This window comes from Pteronotus mesoamericanus, unplaced genomic scaffold (assembly GCF_021234165.1).
Source record: "Pteronotus mesoamericanus isolate MK-2021 breed Mesoamerican mustached bat unplaced genomic scaffold, CSHL_Meso_final scaffold_167, whole genome shotgun sequence".
Lineage (NCBI taxonomy): Eukaryota > Metazoa > Chordata > Mammalia > Chiroptera > Mormoopidae > Pteronotus > Pteronotus mesoamericanus.
This window is the reverse complement of record NW_026555308.1, coordinates 46,368,230-46,390,375: the sequence shown is the minus strand read 5'-3', so window position 1 is coordinate 46,390,375 and position 22,146 is coordinate 46,368,230. Positions and strand designations below refer to the sequence as shown.

At 36.2% G+C, this 22,146-nt stretch overlaps 1 protein-coding gene across 13 annotated transcripts in view; it reads left to right on the top strand.

Annotated features, from left to right (window-relative positions):
* PAM (peptidylglycine alpha-amidating monooxygenase) overlaps positions 1-22,146 on the top strand; it is a 281,694-nt gene that overhangs the window by 189,559 nt on the left and 69,989 nt on the right. The gene's annotated exons all lie outside the window — the stretch shown is intronic.

Below are 22,146 nucleotides of genomic sequence, written 5' to 3'. Positions count from 1 at the left end.
GGAACTAAGCACAACCCTCAGTAGTACATTGTTTAAGATATATGTGCTAACTATTATCCACATACTAAAATGGAGACTTGACCACAAATTGTGCCCACTAGGAATTGACTGCTTTTGTTTCTTTTAATTCGGGATGATGGGGAAATCTATTTTGAAGGGCATATTCTCTTATGCATCCTTCTGTGCTTTCCCTTATGCTGACTTTAAGGCTCTGTGGCTTTCCAATGCATTATCTTGGCTGCCTGCTTCTGTTGGGGGATTCCTTCCAAGCAGCATTGTCAGAAAGTATAGGCAGGCACTAGTAAATTAGTTCATTCTGTAAGCAAGCCCTTGGGAAAGTCAGCAAGTTTTACGATACCAGGGAGGTTCTCAAACACTCTGGCTCATGTCAGTGCTTTATCCACAGTCCACACTTTCCACTTCATGAATTCATCCACTGTCCACTGCACTAATGCAAAAACCACCCACCCCTTAAGACACCTGCTGCTGATCACCACCCCAGGCACCTGTTGCTCACCCGTGATTTCTATGCGCTTCATTTAAATGCTCCTTTTCTTATTATAGAATCATTAACCTGAGGAAGTGGCACCTTTCCCAGGGCAGCCTGGACTGGTGCACACTGTTCCTTCAGCTGTATTTAGTCAAATTCCAATGGCCTTCTAGGTCCATACTCTTACTTTCATGGGAGTGTAAATATTAAGCAACCTTCTCCTTGGCTTGTTAGCTTTCCTACTGTCTTGCTGACTTATACATATTCCCCCAAGTTCTCTTATTTATCATTATATTTCTATTAACTAACCTGATACGTTTTCCTCTCCAGACATATTAGCTTTGTATCCCACAACTAAGTCTAGAAGTATGTGTCCATTTCTGCCTATGAAATGTCCTTTGGGGCCTTTGCTGGGATGTTCCATAGATTCTCAGCATTTAGAATCGGAACAATAAATGCAACGTCCTCCGGGAAAAAATGTTGGAAAGAATAATTTTATGTAATTGAAAAATTATAATTAGTACTTTAGTCAGATATATTATCAATTAAACAAGCTCCTGTGGACCAGCTTATGAAGCCAGCTTCCAAATGAAAGTTGTTTTGACATTAAAAACATGCTTTGAATTTTATATATATATATATATATATATATATATATATATATATATATATCTTTTCACTTTTAGAACAGAACCTAATCTTAAGTTGTTAACTGTCTGTAGTGCTAAGACAAGGATTTGTTGAAGACAAAGGAATAATTAATGTTTATGTTAGAAAAAGACAGAAAAATTATCTGCTCTAAAAATGGGCTATGTGATACCGGTGAAACAGGTTCTAAGATGGTTGACTCTCCAAGCATTGACAATACTGTAATTTTTCTAAAAAGGCAAAGAAAGCTTTTCCTGACCACCCCTACCAAGTAGCTGGTCATTTCCACACACACCCTCCCCTTTCCACTCTGTATCTCTCTAGAGAACCCCTAGACTTGACTTTTCAACCTAAATCCTCTTAGTTTTGTAGTATCTCCTAACAAATATTTCAATGATGCCTTCAGGAAATGGATGAGATATACTAGTTCTTAAAATATATCTCTGTAATAATTGTATTTAAGTTAATTTATTACTGATGAGGAATTTTCAATTTGTTTAATCTACAGGTTAAAATTATCAAAAATTTCTGATAATGCCTAAATACATATAAAAGATTGATAAGAAACATTACTTTTCATTTTTTACTTTTTTGAGAATCATTTTTATGAAAGAAGATACATATGAGATATGAGGTAGAAAGAACACTGGTTCTGTAATTCATAGACCTTACTGTAATATAATGAAAATATAAATGAAACCATTATTCATGTAATTCATTCAGTAGTATTAGACATCATCTTGTGCCTTAAGCTATATGTGGCTTAGAATAGTAAATAAACATGTGGGAAAATATCAAATCTCAATAAAACAATAAGAGATCATTTTACATTTATTAAATTGGGGGTGAGTGAAAATTGAATTATAAAACCCAGGACTGTGAGGTTTGGCATGAATCTGGTACAGTTTGTGGCGCTTTATAAATTAGTGTAGTGTTTTGGAATGCAACTGTATTATATACATTCTATATAGAACATTAAAATCTTGCTCTGTGCTTTTATCCTAAAGAAGGAGATTTTTTTTATTTTTTTAAAAACACTAAACCTACCCACAGTTATTGATGTACCATTAGCTATTAATATGAAAAACTAGACATTAACAAGTATCCCTTAATAGAGAATTAGTTAAATAAATGTTATAACAACAAAAATGGCTAAGCATAAAATTTTATATAGACTACATAAAACTGTATGTATGCTTGTATGTTTCCTAGGATTATAAGGAACAAGGAAAAGTAGGAAACAGTCAGTAAGCAGGAAGTCAGGACTACGTGGATTTTTTTCCATTAGAATGTAAAACATTATATTCGTAAATTCCACAAGTAGAAGCACTATGGTAAGCCTTTCAGTACCTGCCAGTTAGTGTGCTACCTTCCCATTCACACTCTCCTGACAAAGAAGAATCAAGATAAATCTCTACATGCCTGATTTGATTTACTGTAAGGAGTGACTTGTACTTTAAAACACTTCTATACTGTGGTTGTACCCTTATTTCCAGATATACCTATAAGTGAAAAACAGTGTCATTGTATCTTTTTTTTAAGATTGTATTTATTTTTAGAGAGGGGAAGTGGGGGAGAAAAGACAGAGAGAAACATCAATGTGTGGTTGCCTCTTGCGTGCCCCCTACTGGGGACCTGGCCTGCAACCCAAGCATGTGCCTTAGGCTGGGAATCAAACCCGGGACCCTTTGGTTTGCAGGCTAGCACTCAATCCACTGAGCCACACCAGCCAGGGCCATCATATCTTCTAATGATTAAAAATACGTTCTATAGGTTATATCATGTTTTAAAAAGATACACCCATATATGATCCTATTAGTTTCAGTGAAGACTTGAACTTAATATTGTTAAAACTGTTGATGATGCCTTAAGTACATAATTTTAAATCAGAAGCAGACTAAGACTATCAAGAAGTTACTGCAGTCTTCTGAAAAGTGTGAAAATGTTTGGCATAAGGGTCTGAGCATTTTCCCACACAAGGAAGTTTTAGAGAGGTAAGATGCCTAGGACTTCTCTTTAATGAATCACCAAGAGGGATGGTAAAATATCTTCTAAAATCTGTTGGAATGTGATAAAGTATCAGAAAGAATATAACCTAAAGCCAACTGGGTATGCTTGGATTGTGATCTCTATTAGTAGGAAAAAATTGCATGTGAGTTCTGTGGAATAACATGCAGTGTTTGTTTTGTTTGGTTTTTGTTTGTTTTGGAAATGGCACAGAATGTGAAGCTGTAAAAACATCATATGTAAACAGCCAACTGCATTAAATTCCATGTCAGTCATGGTGTCACACCTGCAGGGAGTATACTAATCTTCCTGCCTGCAGGCGTTTAGTATGTTCTAGCAAGAGAAACAAGAACAAAAACAGGGCATTTGTAGGCAATAATAGAAATGCATTCCAGATACAGAGCATGTGGAAAGGTGGAGCCTACAGGTCTGCCTGGAGGGAGGTCGAAGGGGGCATAATCTATGAATGGCTTCTTAGAAGAAGGGAGGCGAGCAAGGATTTGAATGGTGATTAGGAGCCTCCAGGTGGACAGAAGGAAGGGGAAGACACAATCCAGACAAAGGTAAAATCCTGTACAAGACACAGGAGAATGAAAAGTCTCATGTCCACAAGGAACTCTTGGTAATTTGGTGTTACTGGAGTGTGAGATGCAAAGGGAGAAGTGGCAAGAATTGACAAGAGAGGTGAAAGGTGGGGACCGGACCATAAAAATTCTTGTTAGGACTTTATTCTGAAGGCATTCGGAGTGCTCATTAGCCAAGCAATAACATGATCCGATTTTCACCATAGTCCTAGGCTTCAGGGCATAGAAATGCTACTGTTAGCTTCATGAGGAAAGGATCAGGCTCTATGAGGAAAGGAGGCCATTGCAAACCTGGATTGGAGCTCTGAAAGGCTAGCATGAGTTCGAGGTATTTTTTTTAAGTGTAGGCTTTGTGTAAATTGATATTCTTTGTAAAACAGAATGTAATCTAATTAGCAGTGAAAGTCCCAAAGAGGCAATAGCATAGTTCAGGGGTTAGGTGATCAAACTATAGGAGCAGATGGCCTGGCAGTGGCACTTGCTGGTTTTGTTTCCCTCACCAAATTTCCAGACCTCCCTGCCCACCTCATCCATGAAGTGGGATCATCATGGTTCACATAAACATATCTCGTAAGTACTCAGTAAATGCTAACTAGTATCATTGTAGTCTCTGTAAAAGGCTTCAAGGGGACATAAATTGCCCTAAATGCATTGTTGTCATAGTTGCCCATAATATTGAAGAGTATGTTGGTTACTGTTGAAGGGTGTTTTATTTCTTCTTACGTTTAGACACAGAACTGTGTTCACATCTCAGGAACTTTCGTTATTTGTAGTTCAGTTATACAAAGAGACTATGAGATCAAATCCCTGCACTTAAGGGGATTAGAATAGTGGGAACTAGGGATTCCTCCTGGGGTTTTTTTTTTTTCCTATGTTTTTTCAATAAAGTCTTGTTCCAAAGAGAAAATTCTCTTAAGATTGCTGCAAAGCTTTGCCACATTTCGTAGGTATGTCTGACCCAGGGGACTCTTAGGAAAACTGGCCTCTCCTTTCTGGAGTGCCTGGCATTAGCTTACTAATCTCTAACAGTAACAGATTTCTCAGATGAGAAAACCCATGCATCCACCAACTGCAGTTGGAACTAATATTCTTAAAATGGAAGTAAGGATCTCTTCCCAAGTGCATAAGGTCTGACTTTCTTTGGGTAGGCAGAATGTCCAAGCTGCCTGTTATCCTTAAGCTCTTGGTTGCATATAGGAAAACTAGCAGGTATTCGTCATGAAGGATACAGAACACACACACACACAGACACACACACACACAAACACACACACACACACACCCCACCCACCCACCCACACCCTATTTTAACATGTCCCTAGGAGTTTATAGCTACAAGATATGTTTTCCTTAGATTGGGTATTTCATACTTATGTTCTAAGTGAAATGAATGATACCTGGGATTGTTTTCAACTCTCCTTTATATGAGGTCTAAGAAGTTTTATCTCCAAATTCCTGGTCTTATATTAGTAAAATCACGTCATGAAATCACGTCTAGTTAGAACCCTTAGAGAATGAATAGTTTTCAATAGCCAAGTATTCCAGAAAGCTAAGGTTTTAACTCTTTAAGTGCTACAACTTCAAAGCATTTTGGCCAGAAATCTTTCCCAAGTATAGCATGTGCTTGATGAAATTAGAATAGTTGGTGTATGTGAAATGCCTGCAGCTGTGCCCAATATAGAACAGACTGGCGGTAAACGTGAGCCACCCTTCTTACCCCTTCCCGCTTTCTCCCTAATGATGTCCCTCAAAATTTTCAGAGTAGAGTTTTCCATGTTACTGGGCTTGCTGCCTTTTTCTATCTGCTTTTCTATATTTTCTGTAGCTTCCTCTGTTGTCAAGCTACCCCTTCAGCTCATTTTAATTCAAACAGAGCACTGCATGGAGGGAGGCAAAGATGAATAAGAGCAGATACTTCCCAATGGAAGCAAAGAGAACAGTAAGTGTAATCACATGAGCGAGTACACACTCAGGGCAGTGAGAGAGGGGGTTAAACGTCAGGCAAGACCGCCCCAAGTTTAGAAAGAGATTTCATGTTGCCAGATTGATTTCCTGTGAGCGTCCTTCTCCCTTATTCTACATTGATTCTTTAGATGTGGAATCTGTGTAGCTAAGTGTCTTCTCATTGTTTGTCAATTTAAAATAAGCAGAGTCTGAATTGAAGCCCTTGAAGGGACCTTTTTGAATAAAATCTTGGGAACACCAGTGCCTGGACTTAGTGACTTTCAAATTTGAATTATCCTTACCCTCTTGGTGCTGTTCCATCCTGGCTATGTTCTCTTTAGGGGTGGCTTCTCAGTAGCTTAGTCCTGGACAAATGGGTGTTACTGCTAGACACAGAGGTTGCTTTCATGTCCGCACACCCCGTATTCACACACCTATCAGTAGCCGCAGTTCCTGCTGCCCCACAACTGAGGGAGTGGTAGAGGGAGCCGGAGGGACTGAAGCCATGGCAGGCAGGAGGGAAAACAGAGAACTCCAGAGGAATTCTAATTCCACTGCATCTCTGCCTTACAAGAGGACTGCCAGGAAGCTATTGGAAAAAGCTTTGAAATTGTGAGCCCAGGAAAAATCCCTTGCTAATGCATTTTTGAACAGGATGGAGCATAGATGAGTGTCAGAGCAGCTACACTTAAAGTTATTCACTCCAGGATAAAGCAGACTGCTATGACTTCAGTGTAAGCATTAGGATGCTCTTGGCTCCTTGCCACCTGATTGTTGAGATAGCTGGGAACTGGGTGGAAGGTTGCTCCCCATTGCTTCCACTGTTGACCTCCCTAAATCTGTCCTAGACGCTTCCCCCTGCACGCTTTCAGTGAGATGTACAGGCCTGCTTTTACTCACTCGGCAAAGTGAGGGATACTATGGATCAGGGTGTTTAAGCCCATGATTTCCAAGCGCTCTGGGTTACTTTTCATATTGCAGAATTTCCTTTGAAATGGCAGATATGGATGGTGTTGTTAATGCTTCCCCACTCCCAAGGAAACGCCTGAAAACCACTGAGGCTCTATACTGACAGGGAGACATAGATGGCACCCTCCCAGCGCTCAGCCTGGCCTTCCCTGAATAGGACCCTGATATGCACACGGTCCAGCAAGCCTGATCTCCTTCTACTCCTTCCAGAATATGGCAGTTAGCTCTCACCATGAGCTTTCTTTCTAGGATGCGCATAATGCTCCCAAGCTTTCAACACCAGGGACAACCACCTGCTTAAACAAGCCTCATCCTCAATAAGTAGAGAAATGTGGTTCCAGGAAGAGTGCACTTTACCGTTTCCCTTTTTTCTCCCCAGGCCATTCATATGATACCCGTGCAAGCAGCCAGTTTCCTTTCTTCTCTCCCCAACTTCCACTTCCTGTTTCTCTAACAGTCCTTAATACAGTGGTATAAACTTTTATTTAAATACTTTGGGCCAGATATGGTTTAGTATTAAGAACATACAACCTTTTTGAAAAGTACTCAAGTGCATAATTTATATATTACATTTATCACCTTTGGGGGTCTGAGGCACCATCTATCATCAAGTACACTAATAATCCTGTAGCAAAATGTTCAGATAGTCGCACCGTAATGGATAAATAAAGACCATAAATAACTTCACATTCATTCAGATCAGATTTGCTGTCAAACATTATGAAAAAACTTCAGGCTTTTCAGATTTCAAAGTTGCAGAAAGTTCCAGTATTAGAACAAAGAAACCTATTCTTCAATATATGAGCTACCAGTTAAATACTAACACTGATTGGAGGACTCTGGATAAATTTGAATATTTTCCTCCTATTAAAATAATCTCTCTCAAACTTTATTTTTAACATTTTGGAAAATACAGAAAACATTAAAAATAAAAGTTAAAAAATACAATACGTTACTGTTTTAAAAAAATCTATAATCAATAATTTGAGGTGAGAGTTGCACATGTCTGTGAATATACTAAAAGCCATTAAATTATACACTTTAAGGAGGTGAGTTGTATGGTATGTGAATTATAACTCAGTAAAGGTATTGAAGAAAAGGTATATAGATTAAAAAGGAAAAAGTTATAATACCCTGTTCAATCTTACCACCTTTTTCCACCCATCTCTCCCTTCTCCCAGTAGCTACCATTTATGTCTACCAACTTTTCATATGCTTATTCCAGCATTTCTCTACACACAGAGAAACCACAGACACATAGATAGGCACTTTTTTCTTTTTTGGACAAAGATCAGATCACACTCTCACAGATCTGCATCTGCTATTGTTTTTAATTTAACAGTGTACCCTGGGCATATTTCTAAGGTAGCACATGTAAAGCTCTGTCATTATTTACAAAGGCTGCCTAGTATTCTCTTGTGCTGATATACTCTAATGTATATATCCTGTCCTCTAATAAAGATATGTAACTTACGGATTCTTTGCTATTACAAGCCGTGCTGTGGTGAATGTTAATGTTAGAAACGTTTTAGGTAACCATGCATTGCCACAGCAGGGTAGATTTCTAGAAGTGGGATTTTTGGGTCATGGAGTGTTTAAACCTTAACAAATCCCACCAAACTCGACAAAACAGTTTTTCCAGTTTACAGTCCACAGAGAATGAGTGAGCCGCATGTTCTTGCCTGCACTAGATCTGCTCACACTTCAAATTTTCTGCCCAGTGTTTACTTAAACACAAGAAGTCCCCTCCTTGCTTCATTTAAAGGATTTGAATTAACGGAAGGTCTGAGTAGAATTACCTCTAAAGTACATAATCTAGGTCAGGATTTCTCAACATCTGACCTGAGTGCTACCTGCACCAGAATCTCCTTGGGGTGCTTATTAAAAGGAAAATTGCTGGTTCCAACCAGACCTATTGAATTAGATGCACAAAAAGTAGAGTCGCGGCAGTGGTGTACAGGAGGGGCCCGTACTGAATCCGGAGAGCCAATGATTAATTTTCAGATCCTTAATGAGCTGGTTGTTCCTTATAGCCATCATTAAAAATAAAGGCAATGAATACTCAAAAATCGTCGTCTAATTATTTTACTACATTTAACTATTATCTGTGCTCTGGAGGGTATGTATATCTGTTGTATCTGTATGGTGGAAATACTATAAATGGTGTTACCTGCTCATCTCTTCCTAACCCAGTGTTCAGTGATGTCACATTGGTAGCTTGAAATCAACCAGGGTGGGACAAAATTGACACTGTGGAAATTGACAAACGCTGCAAATCAGTGCTTGATAAATTATTTTGCTTGTTGTTTGGATTTAAGGAAATTATGGAAGAGTTGTTAATACTGCAGATTATTGTGAGTAGCCAAAAAATTGAGGAAATATTCTTCCATTACTTAAAAACTATTGTCCAATACAACAAAGAGTCTGCTCACATCATTGATGAGAAACTGCAGTTCCAACATATGTCTTAGTTGTTTCAATAGACAAGAGTATCAGCAAACATTCTTCTCTTAACCACTCACTCATTGGTTCCAACCACAGCAAAAAATTTTTTAAAAATTCTGTAATATTCAATTGGTTATATGTAAATTATAATAAACAGTATTGTGTATTTTATTATTTATAAATTGTGTGCTACACATTTTTATATTAAATAATATAATAAAATTTATATATACACACATAGGCATATTTTTTCAGAGCGAGTGTACACTTCTGAGACAAGGATCTGAAATGTTAACAAGCTGCCCAGTTGATTTTTATGTAAATCAGAGCTTCACAACTGAGGCTCAACTTGTCCTAGTAAGGACTGAAGTACTTCTGTATTTTTTCCCCCGTAATACAGGTATATCAAGGCAATCTCCTGGGGTTTGAGACATGAGCAGAATGGTTTGCATTTACCAAAATAAGTATAATTAAATCTCAATTCTCTTAAGAAAAGGGAAGCTTTGAAAAAAGAAAATGCATTTAATTACTGTCTGGTTATTCTAGCACTTTATTTATTTTACTTAGAAATTTAAAGGAGAGTTTATTTATATTCTTAACTTTTTCACAAAATTTACTCTGTGTATTTTAAAATGCTATAATAGTAGAAGCCACTTATAATGCATGTATGACTTTCTGGGACACCCTTTCCCTACATTTAGGTGTGCAAATGTTCTTCCTTTCCACTTAAGCTAGATAAACCTTTATGAAGAATGAGCAAAAATAGTAAGTTATACCCCTTCACTTTTTATTTAATCTTTATTGTATTTTTTTTCGTTATTATGTAGTCCCCTTATACTCCCCTGTCCCCAGCACTCACCACACTGGTGTCTGTGTCCATGAGTCCTTTTTCCTTTTTGCTCAGTCTCTCCATCTCCTAAGCCCCGCCCCAAAACTGGCTGTCATCCTGCTCTCTATCTGTGAGTCTGTCTCTACTTCACGTGTTAGTTTGTTCATTAGATTCTACATATGAGTGAAATCATATGGTGTCTATCTTTCTCTGACTGGCTTATTTCACTTAACATAATGTTCTCCAGGTCTTTTTAAGTGGAATGTATGGAGTGAGAGGGACTAGACCATGAAAGGCAGAAACCATGAGACCAACCTGAAATGAAATGATTGGCAAGAAGGTAGCATTCAACTTGCATGCAATTCCATAGCCATAGCCTCTTACGGCTTTCCAGATACAGGGAAGAGATGGAAACGTGACTGAGAAGGAAGGCTGAAATGAAACATTGACATTTATTTTCTCCTGGAAAGAAAAGGAGTAAAAACCATAGATCTGACATGTTGTAAACTAATTTGTTTTTAAAGAACTTGTTCTTAGTTGCAGAGACTGTATCTGCAGGTTGATTGCAGGAGAACAGTGTGGCAGGAAAGTATCATCTGGCCCAACCCCTGTATTTTACAGAATGGAAATCGATGCTTAGAAAGGTTAAGTGACTTGCCTAAGGTGGTATAGCTATTTGACCGATGCTATTAAAAACTAAAAGAATTTAATTTGTGTTGGATTTCTAGTTTGTACATGTGCCGAAGTTCATGTCCTAACTATATAAAACAAGTAATTGAGCCCATGTTTCTGAAAGTCTTTTGAACTGCTGGGAATGGAGAAAAATGAATTTATTCATGCACAGTAAAATAAATATGAATAAAGATGGAATCATTTACCTCATCTCATTTATGCCTTTTCATTCTGATGTATTAAGTAATCCACTTCCCTTATCATGTAGGGATATTTCTAAATCAGGTGGCCTGATAATCCCACTGATTTCAGAAGAATGGTAATCGGATGTTCTCGTTCTTCTCTAACCTTCATTATACACAAGCAGCTTGATGTGAGTCATGGGAATGATTTTAGGACTATTCAGTACCTCTCAAATGATCCAAAAGGAGCCTGTTATCTTGAAGTATTCCTTTGCTCTTGCCAATCTCTTCACATAAATATAAGCGCCCTGATTCTCTAGCTTCTGCATTTCAACTTCGCTAATCATCTTCAGTATAGAAAACTAATGATCCTTATTCTCATTCATTTCATGGACACCTCTTTATTTTAATATCTAAATATGGTCATTAAGTATCAAGAATTACATTTTTGTTCATTTGGTTATGAGAAGATATGTAAAGCACTACGGTATTCTTTTTTAAAGAATATGTTAACAAAGCTTTTATCCTTTAAAATGTGTTTTTAAAGCAATTTAACATTAAATATGATATTTAGCTTAAGTGAGAGTCTTTCAGGAAAAAAATTATTCCCTTATACCATTTAGTTTTTCACAGTTTATGGTTTTTTTGAGAAAACCTTATACTTTAACTTCATTACCCCTTTGCAACTCATGCTTTTGTTGTTATTCATAGTTAACTTTTTTTTTATCCTCACCCAAGGACATGCTCCTTTTTTTAGAGAGAAGGGAAGGGAAGGAGGAAGGGAGAGAGAGAGAAAGAGAGAGAGAGAAACATTAACATGAGAGAGGAACATCCATCAGTTCCCTCTTGCACACCCCCTAACTGGGACAGAACCTGCAACCCAGGCATGTGCCCTCACCAGGAATTGAACCTTCAACCTTTCGGTTGACAGGATGATGCTCCAACCATCTGAGCCACACCAGCCCAGGCTAACTTCTTTTTTGACGCCAGTTGGGGCTACAGTCATCAGCTGATTAATGCCATTTAAATTAATAACAGATGGCATTTCATTTTTAACCAAAAGAAATTAAGAGGAGAAATAAAGTTATTTTCCCATTGTCTCACATAAAAGTTAGAATATACAATTAAATTTCAGTGTACTCTATAGTTCAGGGCACTAGCAACACTATCCGTAGCATGCTTTTTTCACTCCATGCATACGTACTACGCCTGGTACTCCATGCAGACTCCGCCTGGTTTCCTACCCCTCACCCTGTCCCTCACTGCTCCCCTCATTGCCTTAGCATGTTTACATATGTGTTCTAGGAACTCCGGTAAAAGATGAAGTCATCAGAGAGAAATGCTAGGATTTGCACATTCCATTTCCCATTTGCTATTAATTCTTTTTTTATTGTAGTTGACTGCCTTATTTGTAAAATGGAAAAGATACCCTAAATGAATACATGACCAAAAAAGCATTTGGTGAAAATCTTTGAAATATAACATTTAATGAAACTTACAAAATAATGTTAGAAAACTAAAATTCAACCTTCCCTAAGCCCAAAAGAGACCGTCCTACTCTCCCTGTTTCCATTACTCTTTTCTTTATCCAATTGGAAGTTCTTCATCCTGCTCTCAATTTCTTTTCAATATATTTTAATTCTCTTTTTCTCCGTCTTTGAAAACTTTTAAGAGTTCTTCTTCTTGTAGGGATATTTCTTCTCCCCCACACTTTTCTAGCCCCATTTCTTTGCAAGCATTCCTCCTCTTTGTTTAACGAACTTACCTGTATGCACCAACTGCTAATAATTACTAATAACTGAAAGGAGAGAAAAATCTAGTTCATAATCACAGACCCTTCTACACTGACCCTTTGTCTTACAGTATAAAGACTTGCTTAAGGTCTGAGGGAATTTTGAAAGATAACATCAGTCACCTGGGGGTTTCAGTGGTTTTCTATTAATAGAGTAATGATACTTAGCATTGTATACTACTACTCAACACAGAAGTTAATTTATCAATCCTTGTATGACACTACAACATAAACATGTTTAATGACTGCAAATTAATGCTAAATCAAATATATGAACTATAATGTTCACAGTGTATTCACTCATTAATACCAAAGACTACATGCATTCATAACTGTATGTAAATTAGATGCTTTGGATTTTTTTTCGTTGAAAAACCAAAACACAATCCACAATAGTATTTTAAGGTGATGAAGATAATTGGGTTGAAGATGTAGCCGCTGATTTTTGGTTGACTTTCAAAAATCATATTCCAATTAAATTATAGTTTTTACAGAATATAAACTTCCAGTTTTCAGAACGAAATAGGATGGTGTTGCCTCTAGGCTATATTTGGTTTAGCATTCATGAGCATTTAGAGGTTAAATAAAAAAATGAGAGCACGTTACCCATAATAGTTGAGAATTCAAAAGGGAGTGAAAGGAGATAAACCTTTTACATGTGTGTGTATGTGTGTGTATATGTACAGACGCTCTTAAGATGATTCAGAATTCATAATACAGGATTTTATTATCCTCTATTAAAAGCATGAGAAACATGCTTTTAGCCTTTATATATTTTTTAAATATTTAATTATTTATTTTTAGAGAGAAGGGAAGGGAGGGAGAAAGAGAGGGAGAGAAACGTCACTGTATGGTTGCCTCCTCCACACCCCCAACCGGAAGCCTGCATCCCAGGCATGTGTCTTGACTGGGAGTTGAACCAGCGACCCTTCATTTTGCAGGCCAGCACTCAATCCACTGAGCTACACCAGCCAGGGCGGTATATTTTAAATTAAATTTAAAACTGTTTATTTGATAAAAATTCTTAAAGTCTTTTCTCATTCCTACACTTTTACAGCTATTACATTCTGCCTTCAGTGGGGAGAACAGACAACAATGGGAAGAATGCAAAAGAAACTTTAGATTATCATTTCAAAAATGAATATGTATTAAAAATAAAGCTATGGAAGTCAAAAATGGTTTCTAGAACTTTTCACTGAGAGAAATGGGAATTTTAAAATTATTTGTTAGGTATAATATTTAAAATTGTCCAAGCAAAGCTCATGAAGCTAGGGAACAAGCTCGTTAAATGCGTCTGGTTTTAGCCAAAAAACAGCTCCTTCAGGAACACAAATCTTTAAATATTGTCTGTACCTAAACGTAAAGATTTAATAATGCCTCAGGAAGGGAGCACAAATGGAGAGCTTTTGCTGCTTGATCTGGGTGCTGCTTACACGGATGCATTAGTTTTTTAAAAATTCCTGAAGCTGTATCCCCTGATTTGTGCACTTTTCTGTATATTAAGGTTTGACAAAATTTCAAAAACCTATCAATAATTTAAAAATTCAGTGCCATGTTTTAAAAAACACTGTATTTACTTGTGGTTTTGTCTTTTTACTTTACTCCCTTAAAGTGTGATTCTTAAACAGTTAATAATTCGGAGGGGGAAAAGTAGTGTAAATCATAAACTTTTGCTATAGATTTTTCTTTTTTGCTTTCATAAAAGATGGAAACAGGAACGTGCTCTGACATTAGTCGTGCCATAACATCCTCCAAACAGAGTGATTATAAAAGCATGTTGGTGAGCCAGCCTGCCTTCCATTTGATCTCTTTTGGGAACAGCAGAGCTCATCATTTGTGAAAGTCGTCCTCTTGCAGGATAGGTAAATGCATTTTCACTTCCTTGCCACAGGACAAATGGAAGCTAGTAATTTCTAGTCCCATAGCAGGGAATACAAAATCAAAAGAGGCTAACTCACTTCAGTGGCAACTTCAAAAGGAATTCTTATTTGAAGATTTTTTTTTCCCCTTAGTGCGGGTTTATTTACCACTGAAGCTTGTCTGCTATGTCAGCTTTCAGCAGCCTCCAGGAAACCTGGGCTGTTTGTGTCGTGTATTAACAGTGCCCCTATTTCAGTTACATTTGCTGAGCTGATACATATTAGCCATCACGGCTTAAGATGGTAGTGCTTTTTTGGAATGGAGACTATTTTATATCGGTGTGAGTTACCTGATATTCAGAGAATATGCTTTCAGGGACCCATGGATTCCCTAGGAGAAATTTGGTGACTTGGGTTTTGTTTTGAAGAAACTCCAATGAAAGACTTTAATCTATGCATTTTCTGTTTAATCTGGAGGATTATCTTTTTACTGAGTACTGTCAAGTGACTTTAGTACCTGTCTTTAAAATCCAGGTGGTACCAAAATAGCAATGAAGATGCTGTGTTTTTGCTTCATTAAACCCAGGGCTCCATTTAATGTGCCTGTGCCCAGAGTGAACACAGAAAGAACCCAATCTGCTGCTGTTCCCTCTGCTGTTTCCTATTTGCCTCTTGTGCTTGTGCCCACCTCTCTGCTGCTGCAGGGTTTCAAATGTACAAAAATAACCCTTTTTTATACAAACAGTGTCCAACTCTATAGAAATAACCTTTTTGTTTCTTAACAGCATGCCCCATCCAGCATACCTGACAGTAATCTGTTCCAGTGCTAAGAAAACTGGCTTTGTTGGCTCTATTAAGAGACCTCACTCTACTCTCTCCTAAGGGATTTTCCAAGTCGTTTAGACTATATGAAATTTTCCCTGACTTTAGAAATGAATCCCCAAGTAATCTACTATTCTTGGCCACCTTGGGAGCCATGATTTAATATTGGGAAAACATCATCTATCCCATTAACTTATTGTTGTTAATTTAGAACAAAGAACCATAAGGTAAATACCAAGCCAGCTGAATATTCAAATAGTTATTACAATATCTATGTACATATAGTATCACAAAATTAATTCGTGTATACTGTGATATCCTTGATTCATTTTTATTTCTTTGTTCAAGACAGGAAGAAAATTGGGAAGGTGGCCTTTAAATTATATTCAGGACACTGAGAAGGTGGAAGGGAATAATACCGTTTAGAACTATTTGCTTACAAATTTTCTGGAATATGTTTTTATTATTAACGATGTTTGCATCTTTATCTTTCATAATACTTGGCAATGGTTCAGGCATACTTTCTCAGGACTTCCATAAGGAAGGGATCTATTAACCAAAACTGTGGTTATGATAATAGGTAATGGGTGTACTTTATCCTTTACCTTTACCTACCTAGGAAAGCATAGTGAATTGAAATCCACTCTACAACTGTCTTTCTGAAGTACTTTTCCAATTAGTGGAATGTAGTTCATAACACTACATTGGTTCCCTCAGGATTGATGGTTAACCTGTCCTTTCATTGAAGCAGGAAACAACTAGGACAAGATGAACTCATGAAGTGTGGCGGATTATCTCTGGAGGGAAAGATTAGGAGACACCAATAGACTTCTAAGGACCTAACATGTAATAGGTCATTATCATGCATTATCCCACATGCTTTACTACTTAGCTTCCAATCCAAGCAGGAACTCTAAGCTATTATCACAAAAGCAAGCTAAATAGTTTGGAATGGATAACCTCATATTCCATGCATTCACCTTCCATTAAGAAAAATGAACTTCCTGCTTAAATCGATGTCCTTAGCACTGCTGGTTACTTGCCATTCTTGCTTAATTCCTGTCTTGGTTTCAGGATTATTTCATGTATAAAATGCCTTGAAAGTCTCTAATAAATGGAACTCTTTTTTTCTTTTTAAATAAATAATGTTGACTTAATTTAACATTGGAGAATTAGCTTTGATATGCTGATGTGTCACCAGTTAGCTGAATTACGTTGGCCAACATTCTTTAATCACTGTAACCTCTTACTTTCTATCTATAAAGCGCTAGAGTTGAACTCCTTTATTGCCGAGGTCCCTTTTGATTCTTAAATTCTATGAGTCTGTATATTTGATAAAATACATTGCTGTGGTTATATATCTCTGCCTAAGCAGAGAAGAGCAGTTCGCAAAAAAAAAAAAAAGGCAAGCCGAGACTCTTGTGGAATGGTCATCCAATTTTCATCTTGCTCAAGATTAGATTCTGATTGAATGCTATTTTCAAGTGTCATCCAATGTCTGGAAATACTTGTTTCTTTCATTATCAGACCAACTCCTTAGAAGTCTTGCCGTTCAGCTGCCAGTACAGCAGTATTGTCCTATGCTGTGATATGCTTCTAAGGAATGATTAGACTTTGTTATTTGACATTTCTTTTTTAAAGTTATTTTTTAACTTTTCCACTGTTAATATCTTCACCATTGCAAAAGCTGCTAGTACATATATATGCCATTATCATGGAATATAATGGCATATAATGACATATACCTCCTAATATCATCTGGTACCTATCTTATGAATGAAATTTCATCTACATATCTTAAAACCCACTAGGCTCAAATTATGTTTTACTGAACAAGAACAGCAATCATGAAATATTCCTTTAACAAGGATGTCTTGGGTTCAATTTTTTATAAATACAGAACATTAATAAATAAAGTCAAGTCTTCACCAGTGTACCTTGGAGACAGAGTGAATCTATAGCCTAGTCCAGTGAAGGAGAGAACGATTTTACTTTGGAATAAGAAAATTAAAATAAGATAAATGAAGCCAATTGGGAAGAAGAGCTGCCATGAATTTTGCATGACAACAGTTGTTCAGGATAAGTGAATAAATACAGATTAAAACAATTTCAATATTAATATAGAAATGGCCTTGGTCTCTTTTCTACAAATTCAGGATCCTGTTGAACTGACTTCTTCTAGCCCAGAACTCAGGAAGAGGCAGATTGTCTTGTGTCCAGTCAAGGGGAGCTTTATTACTAAAAGTCATGGAAGGACCTTGAAACAAAGCATTATCAACTTCTTCACAGTCTTGTTATCCCTAATCCAAGGATTTTGATTTAGCCAGACCATGGTGCTTATTTCTGACTAAAATGTCTTTATCTCACTGGTGATTCCATTCTGTATCGACCTAGTTCAGACCCTTCTGAATCAGCATTTCTATTCCCATTTGGAGAATATCTACTTCATACAATATCTTTAACATAGAATTTCAATTCTAATTTCTTTTTTTAACCATCTCTTTACTCATTTAGAATTCCCAGGTTGCTTCCTCCCCCCCTTTCTTCTATTCCTGTGCTATTAGTTGGAGAAATTTGATGTGCTTTAGTTTCTTCAATTAAATTCCAGACCTACAACTGAAATATAATTTTTTAAAGTAAAATATCCATGTGTTGAAATTATTTTGGAATCTACCAATAAAAAGAATAATGATATTAATATCTAAAATTTATTGGATTTTTCCAGTGATCCAGATAGAGTTCTGTATTCTTTACATAGATTATTTCAATTACAGAATAAAGTTTCGTAGTGATATCAGTGTTGATCAGAAGCACAAATCTATCAATTATCAAGTAGATAACCTTCTATATTCTACTCATTTTAAACAAAGGAACTTAATAAAGACCTAGCTGAAAACTGATGGCGATCTTACAAGACACTATTGTCAAGTAATTGTGTGTGATTAAAATACATAAATTCCAAACTTTCCATGAAACAAATCTTACATATTGTACAATACTTATATTAAAATGTAAATCAGGGGAATAGTCTGCTTCCTAGTCTACCTTTCATTCGGACAATTTCAGTTCCGTAATTTCAGACTATTTTAGTCATTTGACTCATTACTGTTCCATCTACTTTTAAGCTATGGTGTTCCATTTCTGTGGTTTTCAGCCCTCTGTTGACGCTTCCATCTATTTCCTCTCCTCTCCTCCCTCCTATTTACTTTCATTCTAGTCACAGAATCAGTCTTTCCAGCCACCCTCTCCAACCAGCATATGATTTGACATTCTGAGTTTATTTTCTGTCATTTCTTAACTGTCTCAGTTCTGATTTTGTTTTTTCTGCTTATGTGGTAAAATATTAGCAGAAGCACTAATGTATTTATTTAAGATAATAAATCTTCTAAGTGTCATTCATTTTTATGATGATGCATGTCACACAGATTTCATATATAGCTCCGTGAATGGAAATGAATTAATTCTTATGAGGCTTCTTATCTTGTGTCTAAAGCACTATTACCATAGAAGGGCAGACAAAGTCAGAGCACACTGGAAGTCATTGGTAAAATATGCAAAACTAGCTGAAGTTTCTGAGTTCGCCAGAAGTAAGGTCAGCACAGAGGTTATAGAAATAATAATGCATCACTGTGCAAGGGTCACATTGGAGTTAGAAGGTCAGAATCTTCACACCAAGCACCAGGCTGAAATATGCTTCTCTCCAAAGCTGCCACTTGCTGTAGGAATAGCTCTGTATCCAGGAGCCCTCTAGAGCCTCAGGGAGTTTAAGTTGCTCCTGTGGGGACTTCTCATTGTGTGTACATGCAAGCACATGGGTCCTTTAGGTCAAACTATAGAAAGTTGCACTAGAAAAAGATCATGATCATTGACAATAAAAAAAATTGATTTTGAAATAATGAATCTATGAAGAACAATTGATGCTTATAATGTCTAAAATGTATATAAATATGCTTTATAAGTGTTTAGTTTGAGATAACTTCTAGAATTTTGTTCAACTAAAATAGCATTGTTTAAGTGTATAATTATCCATTACTAAATAACAGAATTTCTTAAAGTCACAGTTAGAATTGTAATTCTATCACTCCATGGTTAAATAATCATGGTAATCTTAAAGTGTTATCCATAATTGAAACCATAATGTCTACATGCTCATACACACACACATCAACATACACAGCATAGTTTTTAGAAATGCCTCATTTCCTGCTGATTCACTGCATCAAATTGAGCAGATAAATTTGCTGTAAACAAATTCCTGCAGACACCACTTAGAAACTCTAGTATGGTTTTAAAATGTAGCTCTTCACTGATTTTCCTTCTGTGTCTTTTGTTTTCTGGAGCTTTTAGTAAAACAGGCAAAATTTTCACTTTGGATCTTTATATTCACCAGCCCTCTACGTATATAAGATTTACATTCTCTAAGACAAAACTTAGAGCCTCTAAAACCCAGTTTTTCTTGCTGTCCTATGTTATATAATATGTAGGTCAGATGTTCAGTATATTTTTCCTCAAAAATGTATTGATCACCTCATATTATTACTTGAGTGTTTAGCTCAAGTATGTTTCTCATTGTTGTGTGATATCCCTGGCTTTCTCATAGGATATGACACGTAGTTGATATACTGGTTCTGTGTCTTTGCAGCGGAGTGAGTGGTGAGACTGTGGCGCACTTTTAAAAAATTTAAAAGGAGGCAAATAGACAACAGTTATATAGTAATGTCTATTTTTTTTAGTAAAAAGCTCTCAATTTATTCGGACAGTTTAATTCTAATAAAGAACATTATCTAACAGGAAGATGCACCATTACTGGCAGTGGTAACATTCCTGCTGCTCTTAATAAGGTGACACCTTTCAACTTTAATGATAAACTTATTTAATAGTTCTCAAAATGTGTTGAGTTAATTGTCAATTTTCCCATTTAATTTTTTAAGTCATTGTAAAGAACATCAACCAAGTTGGAAATCAAAATGTGATTCACTCGATTCATTCAATGCAAAGATGTAAGATACAACCAAGTGACAGTTCACTCTGCACATTTACATTTCTGCTAGGCTGGACATTGTACGTGGAACAAACTTCTTTCTGATATTGTTAATTAAAATAAAAATTTACGAAACCCAACATCCAGGAATTAGTAAGTAATTTTAAGTGCCAGGTACTGTGCTTGGTGAATACCTTACAGGGATCCTGTCACTCTGTTGCTTGACATCTTCCAATGGCTTCTTTGCAGGCAGAGAATAAAACCCAGACTTTTAACATACTCTGTATGGCCTGGACAATTTCCAGTCTCATGGCCACTCCGTCGTTCCTGGATCACAGTAGATAAAAGTGCTACCTACTATCACTTATCCTGTTCACTGTGTGACTTTATCTTGTTTATATGTTTGGTATTTTCCCCCCTATTCTTCCTATCCCATTTTCTTATATCTCCACTCCAATTAGAAGATAAGTGCCATGAGAGCAAAAAACCTGAATGTATATTGTTTTTCACTATATCCATGGTGTCTGGAACAATGCCTGAATATCACATTGTTCAATAAGTATTATTCGAATGAATGGATGACTACCTTTATTCATAATAACCTTTTAAGATAAGTACAATGTTTTCTTATGCATGAGAAATGTTTCCTGAAATCAGCCAAGCTAATTAGATGAGTCTCAAGAGTTTAGAATTCATTTGATATAAATGAATGGAATACTTTCCACTATTCTCTTTTGATCAGTGGAGATATTTAAATAATTCTGGGTGAAGTCATTTTTAAAGTAGAACAGACGAGGCAAATTTACTAAATTTCATGCAGTACATTAAGGAAATTTGTTCTCAGAAATAAAAATTTTCTTTTAATAAATTAAAAACAGTACTTTTTTTTCCTGTATTTGAAAACATAGGCAAAAATAAAGATAAAACTGGTTGCTTTTTTAAATTATTATTATTATTATTTCCCCATCTCTTTAAAGTTCATTTAAAAAATTCTTTTAAAAAGAACTCACCAAAATTATTTTGAAAATAACACCTCACTAAAATTTAGGAGATCAACAACAACAACAAAAAGCCAACTGATAAAATATAAAATGTTTGTCATTGAATTTATTTCTGAACTGTCTTTGTTAAGATCAAGCTTCAGACTATACAATTTCCTTTGTGTTTTATTACCAAAGTATTAAATATGATTTGTTACACTTTTATCAGTGGTAAATCAAAATGTGTATCTTGTTAAGTTCCCTGTTATACACCTCTGTATGAAGCTACCTTTGCTCTTCTCATGACAATTACAGCTAAAAGGGAAACAAAAGAAACTTTCATCTGCTATTATTCATTAACATACTTCACTAGTTAATTTCTGCTATAAATCTATCAGCCTTGCACATGCACACATGTAATAGTTATTTCTATTGAAATCAACTCTCAAAATTGAGGTATAAAGTTTTATCATTGCTTAGAATAAAATGCAAAGTAGGAGGAATTTAACATATACACAAATAGAAGTGTGAGTATAATACCATTCATGGTCTCTGTGGTAAGACATCAGCAAGTTCAACACAGATGAGGATTTGAACGAGTAATTTAAATTTTTACCTTACTTCTACTTGCAGAAGGCAAAGGAAGACAGAGAGAGAGGACTTGTAAGAGGTCTCTGAAATGTCCTTGGCAAAGATAAAGAGATAGTCAGAGGCTTTCCACTGAAGTTAAGGTGTAAAAAGAATAAATAGGTTTCTATTTAGAATGTGGGAATGAGAAAGTTTTAGGAACCAAACAAGGAGATTCCATGTGATTTCTGCTTTTGGAAAGTAGAAAAGCTAACTGCTCAGAGCCCCATGGAACAACTTTTCTGGATGTTTCAACAATATAGATAATACATAAAGAGTGGTAGCAATGTCCTTCTGTAAGCTTATGAATAGTAC